We start from the raw sequence: 17413 nt of genomic DNA on the forward strand, positions 1-17413 counted from the left end.
CTGGGGAGCCATGCATGTTTTTGAGCAAGGGAGTTTACCTAAGAGCTGTGCTTTAGAGCAATCATTCTGGAAATGGATTGTATGATGAACTGGAAGAAAAGACTAGAGTGGTTCAGCAAGGTAGGAGACCACTACACCAGTCTGGGTGAGAGGTCCTGGGATGGAGTCCCTGAGTTATTAGGGACTAAAAGGTAAAAGAGCTACCTCCACCTTTAATGTAACAAGGGCAAGCCAGCTCAAGCATAGCCGTCTCCATTCAGAAAGGCTCTCACCAACTTCCTGGGTGACATGCAGGGCTCTCTGGAGCAGAGCTGCCCCGACCATCGGCGGAGGAGCACCGGAAGTTCTGCAGCATTTGCTTCCTTCCCTTTTCCACTTGTGCAAGCATCTCTAGTTGCCTACTCTGTTCTGTTCAGCTCTGGGATAGGAAGTTCCTAGGGCTTTGAAGTCAGCTGGCATCCTACATCGGTACAACCAACCTGCTACTTCTCTCCCCACTCCACCACAGAAACCAGAGCGCCAGGCTTTCGGTGTTGGTGCTACCTTCATAGTTTAGGTTTTGGTGAAAAGAGAACTTATCTTTATGTCATAAGCTCAAAAAGCAAAAAAAACAAAAAAAAAAGACCCAACTTAAGTATAATGCTGTCTTTATTTGCTAATTCTAAAATTTAGTCAAAGAATAAAACTAATTTTTTTAATCATGCAAAGTTTGAAAAGTAGAAGTATTACGGGAAAGGGACTTTCTAATACATAAAAACCTGTATGCATTTTCTCTTTGTCTTATATTTGCTAATTTTGTTTGTTTCTTTGTTTGTTTTGTTTTTTTGTGGTACGCGGGCCTGTCACTGCTGTGGCCTCTCCCGTTGCGGAGCACAGGCTCCAGACGCGCAGGCTCAGCAGCCATGGCTCACGGGCCTATACGCTCCGTGGCATGTGGGATCTTCCCGGACCGGGGCATGAACCCGTGTCCCCTGCATCGGCAGGCGTACTCTCAACCACTGAGCCACCAGGGAAGCCCTATTTGCTAGTTTTTAATCTTAGTAGTTTCCCTGTTGCAAGAATACAAAGACAGGGTAAAGAAAAAAATGTAATAACCTTTTCCGTCACCAGCATTAACAGCCTAATGTGTACCTTCCACATCTTTCCCCAAGTCCTTGCTGATATATCAAAATATAGATACAGATATAGGAGGCTACACTGTTATCTCCAAGGTGAGATATTACTATTTCCCTGTCTTGGTATTTGCAAGGACAATAATATATTGAGGACATCCCCCAGGTCACTAGCTATAGGCTTAACTCATTTCTTTTCATAGCTATGTGATGCTCCACGATATGGATAGATCATAATATACTCCCCTGTGGCTGCGCATTCAGGCTGTTTCTAATTGGTGGCACAGCAAACAGCCTCTATCAGTGTCCATCTGGCCAGTGCATTTCACAGAAGAGTGCTACCAGAGCGGAAAGCATTTTCTGAGGACCTACTACAGGCTATTTTTATGAAATATGCAGAAGAAATGTGTGACAGTGCCTCCCTCAGAGAATGCCAAATATAGCTGAGGAAGTAAGCCTAGCCCACACAGAACAATTAAACCGTGTAAGACGGGACTGAGCCACGTTCTACAGACTTCACACAAGTGGATGCCAGGTTTTCCTCCAGCACAGCGATAGCTCGGTGGTCCCTTTAGCCCTAACATTCTAGGAAGCTTCTCTGATTCAGAAAAGGGGGACACAGGAAAGGCTAAGAAATCAAGGCAGTATCTGCAGAGGAGGCAGTACTTGACCAAGGCCTGAGAACAGTTTAGATGGATGGAGAAAAAGCAATTGTATCTCAGAGACAAATGAGCCAGGGTACAGCACTGACGTGAGCCATGTATATGCTCAGGAGAGTGACAGTAAGCAGGCCCTTCTCTAGGTCACTGCATTTCCAAACATGCCCTCTCGTATTCCTCTACGCCCACCCAGCCTCTGCTTAAAGACATAAAAAAATCCCAAGTTTAGCTGCCACAGAGCACTACACTAACACTGATTTAAATGTACTACTTCCAGCCAGCGTAAGCTTGAAAATACTCCCCAGGTCTCTTCTCTCCCCATCCTCTACACACCCCTCCCCAGCCCTGCACATGCACACACACACACCCCACGTTGTTCTGTGCCCTGTAAACAACAGCAGTTGTTTAAACTGTTCCTGTCCATCTGGGAAAGAACATGAGCAACATGGAAGAAAGTAATAATGAAGTTGAAGTGACTGTAGTGTAACCAAGAAACTGAGCTCTTTTGAGAATCAAAAACCCTATTAAAAATGCTGTTATATTGGGCTTCCCTGGTGGCACAGTGGTTGAGAGTCCGCCTGCCGATGCAGGGGACACGGGTTCGTGACCCGGTCCGGGAAGATCCCACATGCCGTGGAGCAGCTGGGCCCGTGAGCCATGGCCACTGAGCCTGCGCGTCCGGAGCCTGTGCTCCGCAACGGGAGAGGCCACAACAGTGAGAGGCCCATGTAGCGAAAAAAAAAAAAAAATGCTGTTATTGATAAACTGACCACTACACTGTCAGTCTTTGACTCTATGCTACACTGCTACGTTTGCAACTTACCAAGTTCATCTAAATATAAAATATATCTAATACCATGTTTTAAATTTTATCATATTGGTAACTAAGATTTGAGAGTTCCATGTGTATGCCAGATAGGTATTATGCCTTGATACTGAATATAAGTGGCTCTGTGACACAATTTTACAAATGAATTCAGCATACGTAAATTAATGTCCCTTTCATCTCAAAGTCTTGAGATTTAAAAGTTACAAGCAATTTTTAACGGAGGTGGAGCCACAGGGAAATCTACAATTTTCTTTGTTTTCACTACCCTTCCCGGTCTACAATTAGCTTTGAACATATTTTTTTAAACTTTAGGAAAACAAGATTCACTCCCAGGATGTTAACTTGAATGCCAAGTTCAAAGACATAATCTTGACAGCCATAGCACAGAAAATAAGGGTTTTTAACAAGGAGAGGGAATTATTGAGTTTAAATAAAACCTAATTTGCTGTGTGTTTCTATTTAGCAGTAGGGAAAAAAAACAAAAAAAGCCCTTGACCTCCACTGTACCAGCCCATCCACAAAGACAACTGAGTGAGGTCTGAGTCTGGGTACCAGCGAGGCAGCCAGTGTCCTGATGCCTCCTATGGCCCGAATGACGGTAACTGAGGTGGTGTCTTTCTTGGTGCCTCCACACTCCCTTCTCCTCACCAACACTCTCCCTGACATTGGCACTAAATGCTATGGAGACCTCATGAGTGTCTTTGGAGATGAAATCTAGATTTGGGAATCTGCCCTGCACATCTAACATCAAAACTTTTCGCAACCGTTACCCAGTTACCACATTACGCTCCAGTGGTTTAAAAGGCACCATATGATCATGGTTCTTTAGAGATCACAGTCCCGCTGTCCCAGCCGAGGAGGACTTTTGGCTGCCCTTCTTCCTCCCAGGGATAGAACTGGGCTTGGCCAACGGCAGTAAAACCAGGGTTTCGTGTGACAGACACGGCCTGCCCAGACGTGCTGAAGCCTGTTCCCTCTTTTACAGACTCTGAGTACATTTGGCATGTGCGACTACATTTGACTTCTTGGATCATGACCAATCAAAAATGTCGAAACGAGGTCACTGAGGGAAGTAGAAAAATTATCTGAGAAGCCAGAGGCCTGGTTTTGCTTTGTCTCTGGCGAGTAGGTGTTATAAAACTAGGGCAAGTCATAAGGCTAACAGAAACCTCTGCTTCCTCACCAGAAACAAATGGGTTCAAAACAATCAACTCCCAAAGAAGAAGAAGGGGAAGACCAGATTTTACGAGGCAAAAAATCCACCGAGGGGGTTCAGGTGATGGTAAGCTCACTTTGCCAATGGACCATGTTGCTCACAGCTGGGGAAGTAGCAGGACCAGTCTGCTTGGAACTAACTGGTCAGGGTACTGGGACAGTCAATAGTGTGGAGTTCTCAAGTGCTTCTTCTTTTTTTTTTTTTTTAAAGACCTACATCATGGGTGCAGAAGAAATTTGGCTAATGAGTGATAGCTGGGTTGCATATCAGAATCTCCTGGGAAAGTGGGTCACACCCCAATGAGCCTGATGCAGTAAGTCAGAAATGGAAATCCTAGCAAAAGCACTTGAAAAGGCTTTCCAGGCAACTTATATGTGCTCCTCAAACACGCAGGACTGAATCTGATCCTTCGTATCAATACCTTAGAAATAGCACACCTTTGACCCCATAATCGCACTTCAAGGAAGCCATCCTACAAAAATAACTAGATATGCACACAATTTTTATATAGAGATATTAATAACACCAATATTCATGAGAGCAAAAGTTCGAAAGGAACCAGTGTAAAAGCTAGGGAAATTATTAAATAAGTTACAAAACATAAGGCCCAAAACGATATACAAATGGGTACCATGCACACAAAAAGAAGCTCAACGTTGTTAGTCATCAGAGAAATACAAAACAAAACCACAGCGGGACACCACTTCAGACACACTAGGATGGCTAGAGCAAAATAAAACAAAAAGTAAGCGTTTGTGAGAATGTGGAGAAACTGGAACATGGCTGATGGGAGTACGAAATGGTGTAACCACCATGGAAACTAACCTGGAGGCTCCTCAGTAAGGTAAACATAGAACTCCTATATGACCTGGAAGTTCCATTCCGGGATGTATTCTCAAAAGAATTGAAAATGGGCATTCAAATAAAAACGTGTACACAAATGTTCATAGCAGCACTATTCCAATAGCCAAAAGGTGGAAATAATCCAAATGTCCCTCAACTGGTGAATAGATAGGCAAAATGCAGTATAGCCGTAAAATGGAATATTATTCAACCATAAAAAGGAATGACATATAGTGATAGATCGTACAACATGGACAAACCTTGAAAATATCACGCTAAGTGAAAGAAGCCACAAAGGTCACACGTTGTATGATTCCATTTATATGAAATATCTGGACTAAGCAAATACAAACAGAGAATAAGCAGATCAGTGGTTGTCAGGGACTGGGAAGAAGAGGGAATGAAAGTGACTGCTTGACGGAGACGGGGCTTCCTTTTGGAAATGTTCTGGAATGGGTTGTGGGGTTAGCGGCACACTGCAAATGCCACTGAACTGTACACTTTAAAAAGGTTGCTCCCTGGTGGCCTAGTGGTTAGGATTCGGCCCTTCCCTGCCGTGGCCCAGGTTCAATCCCTGGTCGGGGAGCTGAGATCCCATAAGCCGCATGGCACGGCCACAAAAATAAAAATAAATAAAATAAAATGGTTTAAATGGTACATTTTATTCATGTTATGTGTATTTTACCACCATCAGAAAAAGGCACAAGTACATAAAACAGCATCTTTTAGTTATTAAAATTGATCTTGTGAGGGAATTTAATGAGATGCGGAAAATATGGAAAAAGCACTCTATGAAACTACTTCTAGTGTGATCCCAGCTTCACAATATAGAAATATGCACGGAAGAACAAGCGCTGGAAGGAACTGTATAAAATTGTCCCACAGGGTATGTGGACAGATACATTTTCTGTCTTACATTTTTCCATAATTTCCCAAATTTCCTATTGTTTTTATTATTAAATATCATTCAATTATTATTAAATATTATTCTTATAATCATAAAAATAAAGAACTTTTTTAAAAAATGAGACCACTTGACACTCTGGAGCACAGATAGGAAAAGGTAACAGGAGTAACGAAAGGTCTGAAAAACCCATGATGTAATGATTTAATTAGCGGGGGTGAGACAAAACTATGGAGTGTTTGAGAGTGCAACAATCTGGAGACCTTACATCCCACCCAAAGCTGGAAATGCGGCTCCAGATCTTTTGAGTTTTCGAGAGATGCTAGAGCTCCAGACTTTTCGGCAAATGCCCTGATTTTTCAACGTTGGAAACTTATTCAGTATTTTTCAAACACCCCAGGCCAAACAAAACACATCTGTGGACCGGATGTAGCCCACAGGCGCCAGTCAGCAAACTCCAGTTTATAGGAACAGGAATGTTTAGCCTGGAAAAGAAAAACCTTTGAAGGGACATGGTAGTAACTTCAAATATCTGAAGAATGGCTATGGGAAGACGTGTGAACTTAATCCATTTGTCTCTAGGAGGCAGACCCAGAACTAAAGGCTAGGTGTCATTTGGAAGCAGAATTAGGCCCAGTAGATAAGTGAGGGTTTCTAACATTCAAGGAGCTGCCCGACAGCAAACAGAGCTCCAAAATGCACTGAGCTGCCCATCCCCAAGGTGTTCCAGCAAGGGCTATGTAAGTGGGATTCCTGTTATTGGTCACAAGTTGGACTAGGTCAAAGGTTCCCAATCATGGCTGAGTACCAGCAATCTGAAAAAAATACAGATTCCTGGACCCCATCCCAGAACCATGGGGTGAGGCCCCGGAGTGTGTACTTTTAAAAGGTGTCTTAGCCGCCTGGCAGATGGTTTAGAACCACCGCCGTGAACCTGACTCTGATGCGGGAATTCTATGACTAATCCATGGCTTGACCTAGCTGGCAAGGAAGGCGGGGAGGGACGGAAGGAAGGAAGAACAACTTACTGGAGCTCATTACAGGACAGGCTCTGTGCTAAACGCTTTCTTATGTCATCTCATGGAATTTTCACAACGATTGCTGGAGGTCAGAAGCGATGTCCTCCATCCCATTTCCCAGAGAGAGAAACCGAGGCTTGGGGAATATGAGTATGATCCAAGTTAACTGCTAGTTACTGAGAAGATCTTTCCGGCTCTGATTCACATACTAGTTGAACTCCACCACAGTGCCCTCTTCCACCAGCTCAACAAACATCTCTCAGTTGCCCCTGAGGAGCCAGGCAGGGCAATGGCTGAGGGGATTCAGCAACGATTAAGACACAGTCCCCAGCCTCAGGAAGCTTTGGCATCCAGCAAGGCAGAAAAGTAAGCAATTACATCCCAGTGAGAACTAGGGGGTCACACGAGAGGGGTACCCAACCCAGCCTTGAGTTATCAGGGAAGGCTTCCAGGAGGAGGTAACATCAAACCCAGAGTCCTAAGGTGACCAGACAAAAGGGATTCCAGGCTGAGGGTGCAACATCTACAGAGGCCCAGAGGCCAGCGGGAGCCTAGCACGTGTGGGGAAATGCGAGCAGTTCAGGGTGGCTAGAGAAAAGGATGCAAGGAAAGGAGTGGCAAGACTTGGGGCTGGCCAAGTGGGCAGGGTAGAGCCCCAAGCACTTGTGTGCCACGCTAAGACTTCATCATTTGTCCTCAGGGAAACAGAAAGGGTTGAGGCTTAACACAAAGGAGTGATATATTCAGAATCACATCTTAACAAAGATCCGACTGGCTGTGGTGTGGAAACAGACTGGCAGAGCAGGACTGACTAGAGGCAGGGGGACCACACGGAAGACTGGGGCAATAATTTCAGCTAAGAGGGGATGGTCATCCTTACAAAGATGGTGGCAGGGCAGATGCTGTGAAGCAGAGAGATGACTGTGCCCCTTCCTTCCTCCTGCCCCCTTCCTTCCTTCTTTCTGTAAACAATATTACAGAGCCCTGGCTATGTACTGGCCACTCTGCCAGAGCTAGATGTACAAGGATGGGCAAAAACAAACACAGTCTTGCTGACGTGGAGTTCACCCTCTGCCGGGCAAAAGATGCTTGTGGAAGTATTTTCTAAAGTATTAAATAATATACAAAAAGTAGACTGGTTGAGTATGTTATCAATAATAATATAATAGTTAAAGGACATTAGGGGGCTGCCTTCTCCCTCCTCCATCATCAATTCTGAAAGAGTCATTAAGTATAAGAGCCCCGTAAGATAACCCTAAACAGCTATATCCTCAGCAAGCCAGTACTCTTCAGCATTATGTTTCTAATATTCATACGCGAGAATGTAAAGCAGACTGCCTACTCTCGGTGTATTTCATTCATGCGAAGTTAAGAAGAACTTACCCCCATTTTAATACATCGTTCCTTGAACAGAAATGATCGACGAGGAAAAAAATGGGAATGGCATATTAAATCAATAAATCAGAAGCATTATTAACAATTTACTAAATGTGGCCTCATACTAAATTAAATGAACACCCTTCTTGTTGTATTCGGGATAGATGCTAGGTGGTCTGGGAACAAGTTTGGAGTTATCCAAAAACAGACCACGGAACAAGCCACCAGAGAGTCACAACTTGTGTGTATGTGTGTGTGGGGGGGTTGTCTGAAGGTTCTCCCCACTCAGGGCCTTTCAGTTCTGGAGGGGACTCCCGGTGCTCTGACCCATGGTCTCCAGAAGTCTGCTCAGTCCCAGGTCACTGGTGAGGTCAGGACACTCCTACCAGAGAGCCCTTGTGGTTTAAGTCACAGCCACGACATTCTGTTCATTCCTTTACTTGATTCCAGTACAAGAATGACCCTCGCTTAAACAGCTGTGCTTGTGGATGGCACATTAAGCTGCTTCTCTTTTAGAGGTGATTTTAATTTCTTTGTGTCTCCTCGGATGTCTCCTCTGATCTTTTAGCATTCTAGCAAGAAAAAAAGTACGTTATCAAATGAATGTGTTCCCTCCCCTCTCCCTTTTTAAATACCAGCTCAGGTAATTCACACCTAAGTCAGGTCACTGAGAAAGCCCTCTTGTAGTTTCTTCTTTTGCCATGATGATCTCTCATGCCTGTCATACACCTTTCCTTGGTCCACCAGCAAAGGAGCTCATATACTACTGGTTGGTAGTACTGAGTCAAAATCTGCTTTCCCAGAAATGTTACAGAAAGAAAGAACTGGTGCCCCATATGGTTGAATAATCCTAACCTTTGCATTTTAGAGGAAAACTAGGCAACATTTAGGCAAATTAGAGGAGAACAGAAATGAGGATGAGGTGTACATTCCCTGGGTACTTATGAGCCTGCCTCCAAGCAGAATCAGCTTATAAAAAATATATCAGACTCCTAAAAGTAAGATGTTAAAGTCCCCCTCCCCCTTTTATACACTATACAGCAAGGAAAGAGGAAGAGGAGATGCCAAATGGTGATGGGAGTTTTGTTGCTATTATTGGATTATCGTTGCACAGTAGTCTTGGATAGTATTGATAAACTTTAAAAAATTTGCTTTCTTCAAACGTTCTAAATATATATTTTACTCTGGAGGATGTTCAAAGAGATGCTCAAGATTTGTTAAGTATTTTAGATATTTTCTCAGTAACTCCACAGAAGAGCCTCAAAACCAAAGTATGACCTAAACCTGCCTGCAGTTACCCTAGCGGAGAACACTTGGTACCAGTAACCACCCACAGACACGCCAACAGTGCAGAAAAAAATGGAGGTCAGAGAGAGCTGGCCAGTTTCTCCTAAATTCACGGAAAAACTTATCTGAGTATCCACCCCACCTCTCCTCCCACCCTGGGGAAGAAAAGAGGATAAACAACACTTGGGGGAAGAGCTGTTAGCCCTTCGACTTTCAACATCCAAAGACTGGTTCAGTTTCCCAGTGGGAGAGGTGAGCAGGCAAAGCGAAGCCATGCCACACACCGGGTGCCTATTTTTCAAGAATGGCTTTCATTTTAATGTTTTCAAATGGGTTCTAATGGTAACCTTGGAGAAGAAGAACCCGAAACCCCACATAAGTGACCCATCTTCTCCAGGCTGTTTTTCTGCTTCTCTCGGAACATAGTGTGATTCATCCATTAGGCTACCTGGAAAACAGGCATTTAGAATAAAGGCAAAGTGGATACAACAGCCAATACTACTAGAGGCAGCTCTTTGGTTTGCTTTGTGCTGTTCAAGTGATTCATGAATGCAATTCATTTCCTTGCCGACGGTTCACATGCTCACGGCTCTTTAGAGATGAAAAGGCAAGATCTTCTGAGTAGTTTCTCTGAATGAACCAAATCCTGATGCTGTTTATGGACCCCAGGATCCAAAAACCCTGACTTTATAAGAACTCTTAATTATTCATATGAATGGACCTCAAGAATAGGATAATTATGAAATCTACAGAAAATAAGTTTTAGTTGGCATCATGCTTCAGCCAGGCTAAATCATTACCAGAGTAAACCTGGCTTGCAAGTACCTTCTTTGATACCCCAACCGCACTCAACTGGGAGAGCAAATGAAGAGAGAAATGATGAAATGACTAATGTCTAGAGAGCTGGAGAGAGGCATGACAAATAATGTAGTCAGCACTGCACTTCCCTTCCTGTGCCTCTAGCAGACATCACTAATCAAGCATGACATGTTTTTTGATCTCAAATAGACACAACCTCAGAAGCTTTCTCAACACTCAAGTACCCCAGGCAATGATTAACAACCAAGAACAACAGTTGGCCTGTTTGTCACTCTGGTTTAAGAGAAAGCTAGACAATCCACTGGTGATAGACAAAGACAAAAAGTTGACCAGTCTTTTATTTAACTATTTATTTTATTTTCCTCTAAGAAGTGGAATAGTTTATGGAAATCACCATGAAAAGCTAGAAAGAGTTAAACGCTAAAACTGTTACTTCTGATTTCTGTAAGATGAATAGATAAGCAAGCTGCCTCAGCACACAGCCCAAGAGGAGGACTAAGAATCAGGAGAACCAATTATCAGGGCAAGAGTTTTAGTCCAGGGCTTCCCTGGTGGCACAGTGGTTGAGAATCTGCCTGCTAATGCAGGGGACACGGGTTCGAGCCCTGGTCTGGGAGGATCCCACATGCCGCGGAGCAACTAGGCCCGTGAGCCACAACTACTGAGCCTGCGTGTCTAGAGCCTGTGCTCCGCAACAAAAGAGGCCGCGATAGTGAGAGGCCCACGCACCGTGATGAAGAGTGGCCCCCGCTTGCCACAACTAGAGAAGGCCCTCGCACAGAAATGAAGACCCAACACAGCAAAAATAAATAAATTAATTAATAAGCTCCTACCCACAACATCTTCTTTAAAAAAAAAAAAGAGTTTTAGTCCAAGAGGGAGTGAAAACAGGGCTACAGCTACAAGGTGAGGATTGCAGGAGAGAGAGGGCACGTTGGGGCCTCACTTGGGGGAACATGGGTAAAGCAGAAAACTGCTCAGAAACCATGGGAACCCACGCCTACTACCTGAAAGACTTCTCTTAGTAACAGAAATTCCCTTGAGTTAAAGTTTCCCCTTTAGGCTGAAATCACCTCTGAGCGAGTCAGATTATCATTTAGCCACATCTTATGGAGAATTATTTAGGTTTTTTTTTTCCCCTTGACTCCGAAATAGAGATCAGCAGTAAGGGGAGGATAAGTGTTTTCAATAGAGACAAGGAAAGAAAATAAATGTGATTTGGAGCCTCCTGAGAAGGGCTGCCCTGTACCCAAGACTGGGCTTGGGGACTGTAGAGCATCCGTGAGGGCACTTTTCAGTTGGCTACTACATGCCAAGCCCTTTGCGTACATCATCTTGCTTCTTCCTCATCACTAACAGTGAGTTATTATTAACATCATCCTTTTACAGATGAGGCAAATGAGGCTCAGAAATTTAAGTAACCTGACCAATGATACAAGGGTAGCAAGGGACTAAGGCTGGACCAGATCCTGATCTGTGCAGTTCCAACACTGGCGCCCTTCCCACTACACTGAGCTGCGTCCTTTGGAATGGCATCAAAGACACACTTGGCACACTCAGAAATTCTCCTTAAGGCTGATGCCTGTCTTACTGCATCGCCTTCTTCCAGAGATTAAGGAAGGAAATTCTCCTCTTATAAGATAGGTCTTAAAAGAGAAGGATTGCCCACCTGTTGGAACATCTTGTCTTGGAGAGATTAGGGTGCCAGGACTATGCGGACTAGAATGGCATGTGTCCTCTTCCTTCGGCTCAAATATCATTCCTCCCGCATGGAGAGATGCAGCTTCAAAGGAGGTCAGAAACAGAAGCTGAGCATGGCCTCAGCTCCACGTAGAGAAGAATGAAAGGGTCAAGGGACAAATGTCTTCCTGCAGCCTCTGATGCAGCAGAAAGCAACCAGGATGGACTCTGCTCTGGTCTGTGTTGTAGCCTATGAGCTAATCCTGGCCTGCTCCATCAGTGGGTTCACCTAGGGACTACAGACACCCCGTCACATGCAGGAGGCTCCACTGCATGCCTGGATGCCAAGAGAGGGTGTCGGGCCAGGGGGACGCTGGCCCCTTCTCTAAAGGAGGCAGATGCCTCCCATTCTGATGTCACGAAGCTGGCCACAGCCGCTCTCCATCCCTCTTCACATGCCTCATTCCCACACTATTCGCGCCCAGGATTCTGATGGGCCACAGGATCTGCCCTTTGAGCAGGTCCAAGGAAACCCAGGATTAATGTCCGCAGCGCTTGTGGACCGGGCAGGCATGCACGAGGGGTGACACAAGGAGCAGAGCACCTCCGGCGCCAGTGATAACACAGGGGGCAGCTGGGGGCAGCAGGGACCAGGGAGGGAGGGCAACCAACATGCACTGCGTGTGCTTCTTACATCTCAAACAACTGCACCAAGGAGCCAGGGTTCAGCCAGGCCTGTTTCAACTCTTCCTCCAAAGTCCTCGTAACAGAAGACAAGAGTGAACGTATCCCTCTGGCTGTCTGCCTCAAAAACAATTTAACTTAAACTTCGTGTAGGGGGCTTCCCTGGTGGCGCAGTGGTTGAGAATCTGCCTGCCAATGCAGGGGACACAGGTTCGAGCCCTGGTCTGGGAAGATCCCACATGCCGCGGAGCAACTAGGCCCATGAGCCACAACCACTGAGCCTGCGCGTCTGGAGCCTGTGCTCTGCAACAAGGGAGGCCGCGACAGTGAGAGGCCCGCGCACCGCGATGAAGAGTGGCCCCCGCCCGCCGCAACTAGAGAAAGCCCTCGCACAGAAACGAAGACCCAGAAATAAATAAATAAAATTTTTAAAAAATTTCGTGTAAATTTTGTAGTCTATACCTTAAGATATCCATGCTTGTTTCAATGTAAAAATAATGTTTTTAGGTGACTGACAAAAACAATTAACTGCCTGGGAAGATAAATCATGTTAATCCTGTGGATTATGTGGACCCTGGCATACCCTGAGGCATCCATCCTGGCGTCCATCTTGAGGGACACAAGAATCTTGGACCAAGTCAGGGCCACACGGTCCTGCTGCCCCACCCCACCATGAGATTCTCCTTCTTTACCAACTTTGGAGGGTCCAGGTGTTCATTTAGAAGGACTGGAGGTTATAAACCATAACTCAGATAAGAAGAATAGTGAGAGACAGCAAGCAGGAGACGACACGGCACAAGGAAGCCCCAAGAAAGGTAAACAGCAAGAGAGCCAAAGGAACACACACAATGGGGACCCAATCACTTTGCCCTCTTCTCCAGGTGTGCAACCGTCACTCTAATGATGAAGGATCAGTAATCACAAGTCAACTCTCATGCACAGGAATGTGCTTCGTTGAGTCTGCTTCTCTATCATATATACACGTGCACACACACACACACACACACACACACACAGCCTACCACCACCACTTCGGGAGAAGCAGAGGAGATATGACAGGTATGCAGATCCTGAGACTGAAGAGCTGGAGTGAGGAGTTGCTGGTGCCAGTGGACACAGAAGATGCCAGAGATCAGGCGGTACTTGAGCTGAGTTTGAAACCAGGTAGGTAGTGATGCAGTGAGAGCACACCGGCATCAGACAGGAAGGTCAACTGGCCTCTGAGGTTGGTTATTATGTCAGTAGCCGTGTAAGCTTAGGTAATGGATAGCTCTCAAAGAAACCACATTCATCATACAGTCCCAAATCAAGAACCCCAAATAAGCATTTTCTGCACCAAATATTTAGTCCTTATAGGTGTAACGATTATCTAGTCAGTCCACTGTTGTCTAGGCAAAGGCACACTCTCAAGGACCTACCAAGACCATAAGTTCCAGAAGAGCAGGGATGGTCACCACTGTGTCCCTAAGTCCTAGCACGTAGTAGGCTCTCAATAAATCTCTGCTCACTGAATGTAGGGAAAGGAAAGTTATAGTATTATTATAGGTTAGTTGCAAAGTAACACATTCCTTCCTCCTTCCTCTTCTACTCTGCTTTCATAGTGTGTACTGAACAATAAGGTCACTGGAAGGTGTCACAGAAGAACTTCTCCATGGGTAAAAATTCTGCATCATGGCAACTGCTGTGGTGTCACGTCACACATGCTGTCTCTCAAAAGAATTCAATAACACCTACCATGAGGGAGGGAGACAGACAGACAGACACACGCACCAGCCAACCCACTCAATGACCTCACGCCCCAGGGTAAGGAAGAGAAGGCAACATCATTCGTCAGCTCCCTCAGTCAGTCTCATCCCAGTGAGTTCCTCCCAGTGTGGACATCTCAGACCTGAGCGGGATCCTGGTGGGAAATATATTCTTCATACAAGTCGGCCCTTACACTCAAGCCAACTGCTTGTCTGGTGCTCAAAGAAACAGCAGTGAATTCCAACTCTGCAGGCAAAACTGGCTGTGTTGGCCTCCAAGGTGGGGCCTTCCAAAGAGACTCTCAAGGGTAATTTTGATTTTACATGACTTCTGCCTCCTATACACACTCACAAATCTAGCCACTTGGTAAGCCCTGATCGATACATCACCCACAACAAGAGTAGGCTGAATACGGAGTACCTTCCAAAGGAGAGGACTGGACATCTGCTTCTACGAGTGGTCTATAAAAAGAAGGGCTAATAATATAGACAATTTTTTTTTTTTTTTTTTTTGGCGGTACACGGGCCTCTCACTGTTGTGGCCTCTCCCTGTTGTGGCCTCTCCCGTTGCGGAGCACAGGCTCCGGACGTGCAGGCTCAGCGGCCATGGCTCACGGGCCCAGCCACTCCACGGCATGTGGGATCCTCCTGGACCCGGGCACGAACCCGCGTCCCCTGCATCGGCAGGCGGACTCTCAACCACTGCGCCACCAGGGAAACCCCTAGACAATATTATTTTTGGCGTGGGTTAGGATTCAGTACATTTTCTTCCAACCAGTTTTCTGGTTTTTCTAAGATGAACCAAAATAATATGCATGGTGACTACTCCACAGCAAGCCTATTTGGAATTTTTCTGCATTTCTTCTAACTGATTTCAGCACATGTTATTTTAAAACTTCTTTTAAATATATTAAACACATTTAACCTTAGCTAAAATAAATCTGGCTAATTAAATGATATAAAGAACAGCTCATTAGCAGAGCACTGGTAAATATTTCTCTACTCCAGCTAAGCAAGGCTTATTATACACTTGAGCACTATGCAATCTTATGATGCCACAATTATCAGCCGTAGATGCTAAGCCTCAGCATAAAAATCTGTTATTAAGCAAATAATGGAATTGGGCCCGTACATTGCTAAGCTTTTGGCGACTGGTTCATACGATCTTTTAATGGTGAATTGAAATCAACTGTAAGTTTTCATAAACAAGACAATTCCAGCACTTCTAATGATCTGTTTTAATAGACTTTTTGAGTAAACAAACTTAGGACACTTTCATTCCTAAGTAAAGAAACATAACTCAACCACAGCCACTTTAAGAGATTAAATGCTTGTATCTTTGGGAGTACAGAATCTTTCCTAAAGCATATTTTAGGTTTTTTTAATACTATGTAAGTGTTAGGATCACATTAAAGCAATCCACATCACTTTAGGGGACAAAGAATCATAGAATAAGATGGAGGTTACAGCTGAAGGGTTCACTTGAATGCGCTGCACGTATCTTCACATCCTTTATTCCTGTAATTCTTGTGGGAAAATGCCCTAAGGAAACAATCAGGGATGAGCACAAAGATTTATGTTCGACATGTTGATTGGGGCGTTGTTTATTATAGAAAATAATTGGAATCTTCTTAATAATCTTAGGAATATAATGAAATAAAATATGGCACACATCCAAATGGTAGAATACTATGCAGCTATCAAAAATTATATTTCAAAGAATTTTTAAAGACTTGGAGAAATATCTGTTATATAAGATTGAGAAAAAAGGTAAACAAAACCATATCCAAGCCCTGGCACACGGCATACATGCAAAAAGCATTTTGTCACACTAAGTAGCACATACAATGAAATAGCAAGCCTATATTTTAAAGTACATATACACATAAACAAGTATAAAGAAAACAGGAAAAATATCAACAAGTCGATAGTATTTCTCTTAGTGATTAGATTACAGATGAGTTATTTTCTCCTTTTTTTCTTTTTCTCATGTGTATATTCTAAATTTACAGTTAATATCCATCACTGATATACTTGAGAGAGAAAAGAAACATTATAAACCCTAAACATGAAAACAGATGTCTAAATGAAATTGCAATTTAAATGTAATTTTTGAAGAGTGACTAGAACACAGAAGCCCGGTGACATCAACAGCTACAGCAGAAGCAAAGCCTCAGACCAGAGATCAGGGCTGCTTCTCCCTAGATGGATGCTCCAAGTCAGGCCAAACCAGAATTCAGGGACTAGAATAACCAACAGCTATATTTAAAAAGCAAGTTGAGGGGCTTCCCTGGTGGCGCAGTGGTTGGGAGTCCGCAGGGGACGCGGGTTCGTGCCCTGGTCTGGGAAGATCCCACATGCCGCGGAGCGGCTGGGCCCGTGAGCCATGGCCACTGAGCCTGCGCGTCCGGAGCCTGTGCTCCGCAACGGGAGAGGCCACAACAGTGAGAGGCCCGCGTACCGCAAAAAAAAAAAAAAAAAAGCAAGTTGATACGTCATCATTAGTTTTGCATCAGAACTTTCTATGTTGGGGTGATATATTAAATCTAAGCAAAATGTGATAGCTTATTTCACTCTGTTCACTGAAAAACACTAAGAAGTAAATAGCTCCAGTTTTTCAACTGAAGCTTTTTCTCGCTTTTGAGTGAGAAAAGGCCATTTTGTCTGGCATCAGCTGGACTACAGAAACCTCAGGTTTGGGCAGCACAAGGGTCTCCTGGTGCTGGGGTTAAACTAATACCTCAGTTTAACACTTGAAAGGGGAAAGTGTGAGGCAGTGAATCCACAGTTTCCAATTTAACCCATCCCTAAAAGACACAGATTAGAGAACATCTCCCCAAATAATTATGATGGCCTCACATGGCTTCAATTAACAGAAAGAAACATGTCTATGTACTGTTAATGAGGAAGAAACATACTCCTGGTTGACCAAGTATCTGAAAAAAATATCTGGTACTTTAAAAGATACATATTAAGCCCTGTTACTAAGTAGCCATTTAATTAAAGTAAATGTCTCAACATAAATCCTACTGGCAAGGGGCATGCAGTTTTAGAAATCAACCTGCAATTAGGTCTTTGGTCCTAATTATGTGACAACAAACAGAGAGATCCTAAGAGCCAAGACATATTGAAGATATTTTAAAAGCCTTAAACTTTTGTGTCAGGATTTATGAGGCTGTTTCCTCCACACTGCGGTCTCAATTTGTATTTAAATTCACAATCTTGATTAATAGTAGCAC

The 17413-nt window shown here is 44.3% G+C and overlaps 1 protein-coding gene across 1 annotated transcript in view; it reads right to left on the reverse strand.

Moving 5' to 3' along the window:
- Positions 1–17413, reverse strand: part of ANKRD44 (ankyrin repeat domain 44) — a 317527-nt gene that overhangs the window by 205143 nt on the left and 94971 nt on the right. The gene's annotated exons all lie outside the window — the stretch shown is intronic.

The sequence above is a fragment of the Stenella coeruleoalba genome, assembly GCF_951394435.1.
Source record: "Stenella coeruleoalba genome assembly, chromosome: 6".
Classification (NCBI taxonomy): Eukaryota; Metazoa; Chordata; class Mammalia; order Artiodactyla; family Delphinidae; genus Stenella; species Stenella coeruleoalba.